Raw genomic sequence first — 6,884 nt, 5'->3', positions numbered from 1 at the left:
AGATACAGAGAAAAGATATAGAGATAGATAATGGATAGATAAATAGATAGATAGGTATAGAGATAGATAGATATAGATATTAGATAGAGATATATATAGATAAAGATAGATAGATATAGATGGTAGCTAGATAGATAATAAATATAGAGATAATAGATATAGAGATAGATAGAGTAAGATAGATAGATATAGAGATAGACATAATAGAAAGATATAGAGATAGATATAGAGATAGATGTAGAGATAGAAAGATAGATATAAAGATAGCGCGATAGATAGATAGAGATAGAAATAGATATAGATAATAGATAGAGATAGATATAGAGATAGATAGATATAGATAATAGATAGAGATAGAAAGATAGATATAGATATAGATAATAGATAGAGATAGAAAGATAGATAGGTATAAGAGAGATAGAGAGAGAGATATATAGAGAGAGATAGATAGAGACAGATAGAGAGAGTGAGAGAGATATAAAAAAACAAAAAACAAAACACAATACTCACCTCTCCTCCTCGCTCCCACGCTGATCCCGGCTTCAGTGTCAGGAGCTGCCCCCTCTGCCAGACACACAGCGGGGTGCGCGATGTAGTGACGTCATCGCGCACTGGCTGTGAGTCAGGAGCAGAGGGGACTGAGGGCGGCGCCGGCCCTGATGCAGAGCGGCTTACTGGGCTGGGGGCGGGGCCTCTGGGGGTGGAGACCTGAAATGATATTCATTTCTCTTTAGTAGCGGGGACAGGGGCTCCTCCCTCCTGACACCCGCTGCTACTCCGCTGGCAGGGGCCCCCATAGCAGCTGCATGGTGTGCGACACACCATTGGCTGGGGGCCCCTGGAGCAGCGGGGGCCCTAGGCAACTGCTGGCCCTGTATGCCAGCAGGTGCCAGGGCCCACCAGATGCCAGGGCCCACCGGAGAATCCTCCGGTTCTCCGGTGGGCCAGTCCAACGCTGAGTACAATTATGGATGCAAGAAGATGGGTAAGCATTGCATACCATATAAAAAATACAATGCAGTTCACATGGGGCATTCAGGAGCATGGGAGAGAGGGGTGGAATTCAGCAATGCCTCTATATATATAATCGTCTTATCATGTCTGTCTGTAACCGAAATCCGATGTTGCTGATTGTTTGAGCCTGGCCGGCCGCGACCAATCAGCGACGCAGGATTTCCGTGACAAACAGACAGACAGGTACTGTATGATAATGGGTATAGCCCCGGAGATCACGATCTCCGGCGCCATACTTACATACTTACCTCACCGGAAGGAGTGTTGCCGTGGCGCTTCTCTTCTTACGGTGACCGGGGCAGGAGGCTGGGGGAGGAGTGTGGCACTGACGCCGGAGTACGCGCATGCCACACTCCTCCCCCAGCCTCCGGCAGAACGGGACAGCGCTGGACCACAGGAAAGATGAGTGAGTATAAATGCTTTTTTTTTGTATGTGTGCAGTTTCCTAGGGGTGAGGGGGACCATATATACCAGGAAAGGGGGGTGACGGGTACCATACATACCATGAAAGGGGGGTGAGGGGTACCATGCATACCACGAAAGGGGGGTGAGGGGTACCATGCATACCACGAAAGGGGGGTGACGGGACCATGCATACCACGAAAAGGGGGTGAGGGGACCATGCATACCAGGATAGGGGAGTGAGGGGACCATGTATACCAGGTTAGGGGGGTGAGGGGACCACACATACCAGGATAGGGGGGTGAGGGGACCATGCATACCACAAAAGGGGGGTGAGGGGAACATACATACCAGGATAGGGGGGGTGAGGGGACCATACATACCAGGATAGGGGGGTGAGACGACCACGCATACCACGAAAGGGGGGTGAGGGGACCACCCATACCACGAAAGGGGGTGAGGGGACCACGCATACCACGAAAGGGGGGTGAGGGGACCACGCATACCACGAAAGGGTAGTGAGGGGACCATGCATGCCACGAAAGGGGGGTGAGGGGTACCATGCATACCATGAAAGGGGAGTGAGGGGACCACGAAAGGGGGGTGAGGGGACCATGCATACCACGAAAGGGGGGTGAGGGGACCATGCATATCATGAAAGGGGGGTGAGGGGTACCATGCATACCACGAAAGGGGGGTGACGGAACCATGCATACCACGAAAGGGGGGTCAGGGGACCACGCATACCAGGATAGGGGGGTGAGGGGACCATGCATACCACGAAAGGGGAGTGAGGGGACCATGCATACCACGAAAGGGGGGTGAAGGGACCATGTATACCAGGATAGGGGGTGAGGGGACCATGCATACCAGGTTAGGGGGGTGAGGGGACCACGCATACCAGAATAGGGGGGTGAGGGGACCATGCAAACCACAAAAGGGGGGTGAGGGGAGCATACATACCAGGATAGGGGGGGTGAGGGGACCATACATACCAGGATAGGGGGGTGAGACGACCATGCATACCACGAAAGGGGGGTGAGGGGACCACGCATACCACAAAAGGGGGGTGAGGGGACCACACATATCACGAAAGGGGGGTGAGGGGACCATGCATACCACGAAAGGGTAGTGAGGGTACCATGCATGCCACGAAAGGGGGGTGAGGGGTACCATGCATGCCACGAAAGGGGGGTGAGGGGACCACGAAAGGGGGGTAAGGGGACCATGCAAACCACAAAAGGGGGGTGAGGGGTACCATGCATACCACGAAAGGGGGGTGAGGGGACCACGCATACCACGAAAGGGGAGTGAGGGGACCATGCATACCACAAAAGGGGGGTGAGGGGACCATGCATACCACGAAAGGGGGGTGAGGGGTATCATGCATACCACGAAAGGGGGGTAAGGGGACCATGCATACCATGAAAGGGGGGTGAGGGGACCTTGCATATCACAAAAGGGGGTGAGGGGACCATGCATACCATGAAAGGGGGGTGAAGGGACCATGCATACCAGCAGAGGGGGGGTGACGGGACCATGCATACCACAAAAGGGGGGTGAGGGGACCATGCATACCACGAAAGGGGGGTGAGGGGTATCATGCATACCACGAAAGGGGGTAAGGGGACCATGCATACCATGAAAGGGGGGTGAGGGGACCTTGCATATCACAAAAGGGGGTGAGGGGACCATGCATACCATGAAAGGGGGGTGACGGGACAATGCATACCAGCAAAGGGGGGTGACGGGACCATGCATACCACGAAAGGGGGGTGAGAGGACCATGCATATCATGAAAGGGGGTTAAGGGGACCATGCATACTACAAAAGGGGGTGAGGGGACCATGCATACCACGAAAGGGGGGAGAGGGGACCATGCATACCACAAAAAGGGGTGAGGGGACAATGCATACCAGTAAAGGGGGGTGACGGGACCATGCATACCAGGAAAGGGGGTTGAGGGGTACCATGAATACCATGAAAGGGGGGTGAGGGGACCATGCATACCAAAAAAGGGGGGTGAGGGGACCATGCATACCAGCAAAGGGGGGGTGACTGGACCATGCATACCAGAAAAGGGGATGAGGGGTACCATGCATACCACAAAAGAGGAGTGAGAGGACCATGCATACCACGAAAGGGAGATGAGGGGACCATGCATACCAGCAAAGGGGGGTGACGGGACCATGCATACCAGGAAAGGGGGGTGAGGGGGACCATGCATACCAGGATGGGGGGTGAGAGGACCATGCATACCAGGATAGGGGGGGTGAGGGGGACCATGCATACCAGGAAATAGGGGGGGTGAGGGGGACCATGCATACCAGGAAATGGGGGTGAGAGGACCATGCATACCAGCATAGGGGAGGTGAGGGGGACCATGCATACCAGGAAAGGGGGGTGATGGGACCTTGCATACCAGGAAAGGGGGGTGAGGGGGACCATGCATAACCAGAAAGGGGGGTGAGAGGACCATGCATACCAGGAAAGGGGGGTGAGGGGGACCATGCATTCCAGGAAAGGGGAGTGAGGGTGACCATGCATACCAGGAAAGGGGGATGAGGGGACCATGCATACCAGGAAAGGGGAGGTGACGGGGCCATGCATACCAGGATTGGGGGGTGAGGGATAGCATGCATATCAGGATTGGGGGGTGCATTATTGCATTATTATTAAATCTTCATAAAGAAACTACATACATTTTCTAGAATACCCGATGCGTTAGAATCGGGCCACCATTTAGTACCATATAAAAATACAATGCAGTTCACATGGGGCATTCAGGAGCATGGGAGAGAGGGGTGGAATTCAGCAATGCATACCATGTTCAGTTTTCTATGCAGAAATAACTTTAGTAATGAACTGAACATCCACTACATAAACAGGTAAAAATGGGTATAGAACCTGTTAGGCTGGGGTCACACCAGCGTTGCTTCTCTCATGCGAGAGAATTGGCTCGATTATGCCAATGACACTCGGATCAAACTCTGAGTTTGATCCGAGTGTCAGTTTACTTTGATCCGATTTTCTCGTATGAGAGAAACGTAGCACAGGTAAGAAGATGGAGAAGAAGATTTCTCCATCTTTTCCATTGTGTGAGATCAGAGTGCAGTCTGATGTTTTATACGCACCCATAGACTTTTATGGGTTCTCGTGATCCGGTTTGTGCAGCCATTCTCAGCATTCTGCTGTTTTTTTTTCACATGATATATGAGCATGAGAAAAAAGTTGCAGCTCTGCAGTGCCTCATAGAATAATGTTAGCATGAATGCTATCTGATAAAACATTGGCTAGCACTCGTCCAATGTGTGAGCGAGCCCATACATGCTGAATAATAAGCTCAATATAGCACATTTCTAAATGCAGTAGATACTATATTAGGTTCTACTTAGTAAACTTCCAATTTCAGTTTCATAATAAAAAAAACATAAAATAATTCTATAGCACTATGTCTCTTTTTCCTCTTTCATTTTGCATGTATTTTGCGCCTCCATATTTTTTTGCGTCCCACTTCTTTTTTCTCTATTGAGTTGCCGTCACATGCAATTAATATAGTCTCAGGTTTTAGTCTATTTAATATACAGGAGAACGTTTTTTCTGGTAGGCTTTCCTATAATTAAGCAAATTTTAATTTATCTGTAGAAAGCAGCTTGAGTATACATTTATCATTTTATCATTACCGTGAAGATAATAATGACATGAATCTTGTTCAATTTGGCATAATCTAATGAACCACATTTTTTTTAATCTTTACCTTCAAAAATATGAACATTGCATTTATTAATTTCAGGGATGATGATCACTTCAAGGAATTTCTACAAATTTCTATATGTATAAACATAAAACCCCTAAAACAGCGTCTGGTTCATCGTGTGTCCTGAGAGTTATAATCTCTACTTCATCAAACAATATTTGCCAAAATTCGGGTGTAAAAATATTTCAAAATATTTTCCCCAGCCAAATTTTTGAAAAAAGTGCAGAGCTTTGACGGGAGGGAATGTCGCCCAGTGCGGCCTGGTAAATCATCATAATTTATGCTACAAAAAAGTCCTGAATTGAGTACATTTTTTTTGCGGTCACACACAACACCTGGAGGATGTGCCAAATGCAATAAAAGGACTCTGAGTTTCTTCAGAGGGTGATCAGAGTGTGATCCGATTTTCTCAGATGTGGAAAATCAGTCTGTCTTTGAAAAGTGGACCGCATCGAAATGTCATCTGAGTGTGGTCCGATTTTTTCACCGACCCATAGACTTGAATGGCAGAGTGCGTTCTGATATCAAAGACAAATAGTGCATGCTCCAATTTTCCTCGGTCCAAGTAAAAAATCAGACATGCATAAGCACCCACTGAATAACTTGGGAAAAAGTGCTGTCAGTCAAAATGACAGATAACACTCGTCCGATTTTTAAGGTCATGCGAACAAGCCCAAAGGGTAAGCAAATAATTTATAATTATTGGACAAACCTTTTAAGAGGCATACGCCTCTTAATGACTTTGGCGCATCTTACTCTGGCAAACTGCTCAGAACCATAGAGTGAAATTGATAACATAGCTTATATGTGTTTAGCGACTGCAGTTTGTTCCTTGACAATCCCTTTCCACCATAATATAGTATTAGCATACTAATCCTGTTCTGTGCAGCTGTCACACGATTTATATAAAATGTCAAAATTAACAGGATAAAATATAGATATATTTTGTCGCTGCTTTGCTTTTGGCTCTATGAATATATGTCTTGTGAACATTTAGCATGAGGCTGAGTTAACTATGGATTTTACTACTGGTTTACAGGTTTCTTGGCCAAAATATTAGGGAATCACGACTTAATCTATTCCGTGATATAGCAGAATTTCACTTACTGAAACAGTAAGGTGATCCAACATAGATAAAAGCAAGAAATTCAGATGTGCCATACCCTTAGAATAAGGCTACATTCCCATGATGAGTATTTGGGGACTTTTTGATGTTGCAGCATTTTTACACCTTTTAGCTAAATTAGATTACTCATGTATTGTTACATGCATTTTCATCTCGTTTTTGACGCTGCGTTTTTTTTTTTGGTATGTCATGTTTTAAAAAAAGATGTTCTGTTTTTTATACATCCTGGTGTTTGGTTTTGACAAAACTTTATTTATGCAGTCAAGTGCGGATTACATGCTTTTTTTCTGTGTTGCCTCAGCGGAAACGCACTATGAACACATGTGCATTTTTTTTTTTACCTACGGATTTTCTGCATCTAATGCAATTCTATGGGGAAAATCTGCATATAATCTCAACGTAGCAGCAGGAGACATTGCCATGTTGTGGATTTCAAAACTCACCACTGGTCAGTTTATGCTGAGTGAAAAAAAAGTACAGTAGGCTTGAGATTTCTATCAATACTCATTGTGGGAAAGTCATCAATATCTGATCGGTGGGGTTTATTTGCAGATCCTGCTGTACACAATGTATAGAACTGAAATA

The sequence above is a fragment of the Dendrobates tinctorius genome, unplaced genomic scaffold, assembly GCF_039654945.1.
Source record: "Dendrobates tinctorius isolate UK_male_01 unplaced genomic scaffold, ASM3965494v1 ptg000070l, whole genome shotgun sequence".
In the NCBI taxonomy this organism is placed as follows: Eukaryota; Metazoa; Chordata; class Amphibia; order Anura; family Dendrobatidae; genus Dendrobates; species Dendrobates tinctorius.
Note: the sequence above shows the minus strand (reverse complement) of the source record.